General features: G+C 72.0%; 1 protein-coding gene across 1 annotated transcript in view; it reads right to left on the bottom strand.

The window, feature by feature from the left end:
• CDK17 (cyclin dependent kinase 17) overlaps positions 1-758 on the bottom strand; it is a 96,873-nt gene extending 96,115 nt beyond the window's left edge. The window contains exon 1 of the mRNA XM_024754365.1: positions 655-758. The gene's annotated coding sequence lies outside the window, so the exon portion shown is untranslated. The remainder of the gene's footprint in view (positions 1-654) is intronic.
• Positions 759-1,413: the final 655 nt, after the last annotated feature.

The raw sequence follows: 1,413 nt of genomic DNA, 5'->3' as shown, positions 1-1,413 counted from the left end.
CTGTGTGTTTCCCACATTCCCTCCACCTCTGCTCTGACCCACACTCAGGGGTGTGACTCGCCAGCGGGAGGCTGCCCTGATCTTTGTCTCGGCCGGCTCCTCACGCGAGGGCCCCTCCTCCTCCCGCTCCCCACCCACGCACACCCCCGGCGTCTCCAAGGAGCTGGAAACGCGGTGGCCACCGCCGCTTCCTCTCCCACCTCTGGCGGACCTGCGCCCCTTCCTTCCCCTCGGAGTTGCGCAGCCCGCCCTCGCAGCTCCACCCCCGCCGAGCGGACCTTTGTGTCTCGGGGGACTTTCTGCCTCCTCCCCTCCTCGGCCTCGCGGGGAGACCGGCCTCCCCCGGAGACCAAAGCGGCAGCAAGCGCGGAGGCGGCTGCGGCGGCGGCTGGAGGCGCCTCTCGCGAAGGAGCCCAAGCGTCAGACACACACCCCACCCCACGCCCGGAAATGCCCGGGCGACCGGGGTCCGAAGTGGACCCGAGGGGAGACAAACACAAGCGAGCCCCTGCGCCGCGCCGTCCTCCTCAACCTCCCGGCCGGGCCTGAGCCGCCCGCCCCGGCCCCCAGTCCCAAGCACCCTCCGGCCGCTCTCAGCCCAGGGTCGGCGGGGCAGCAGGGAAAGCCCCGAGCGGCCGCCCGCCGCCAACTCACCAGCAAGTGCGGGGACCGCGTCCCGAGAGCTGGCGAGGCGAGGCACACAAGGAAAGCGGCTCCTGCGACGCCCGCGGCGACCGGATGCAGGTCCGGGTCCCAGCGACTGGCAGACCCGAGGCGCCTCCGAGGCGCAGGCCTCCGCCGCCGCAGCAGCCTTTCAGCTCACGCCGAGGGTCCGAGCCTCCGGGAGGGGCCGCGGGTCCCTCACGCGTTGTCAAGCCCCCCGGACAACATGGCTCCCGGGCTGCCGAGCCGCGCAGGCGGCCCACTAATCCCCTTGGAGGAGCCGCAGCGGGAGTGAGGCGCCGACGCCCGGTTGCGGCGGCCCGGCCGGACACGGGCTCCTTCTTCTCTGGGGCCGGGCCGTGCGAAGCTGAGGAGACGCTCGCTGCGTATGCGTCGCTTTTTCACTCGGCGGCTGCGGACTGACGCCTCCGCCTGTTCCCCCGGGGAGAGCGAGCGAGAGAGAAAAAACACTTTTATTGAAATGATCCAACCAGCGGCGGCAGAGAAAGGCGACCGGCCGCAGCAGCTTCCCCCACCCCCTCTTGAGCAGCTCGCCGCAGGCAGCGCGACCCCTGCCGGCGGCGGCGGCGGCGGGGGCGGGGAAGGGGCGGGGCCTAGAGGGCGGGGCGGGGTATCCCCGGGGAACCCCCACCCCGAGATGTAGGGCCTTAGTCTCCCGTGCCCGGCTTCTGGAGTGGCTGGAGGGCGGTGGGAGAGGTGAAGAGACCCCCGCAAGAGTGAGAAGGTTAG

The sequence above is a fragment of the Neophocaena asiaeorientalis genome, unplaced genomic scaffold (assembly GCF_003031525.2).
Source record: "Neophocaena asiaeorientalis asiaeorientalis breed wild unplaced genomic scaffold, Neophocaena_asiaeorientalis_V1.1 scaffold92, whole genome shotgun sequence".
In the NCBI taxonomy this organism is placed as follows: Eukaryota; Metazoa; Chordata; class Mammalia; order Artiodactyla; family Phocoenidae; genus Neophocaena; species Neophocaena asiaeorientalis.
This window is presented reverse-complemented; position numbering and strand designations above follow the sequence as displayed.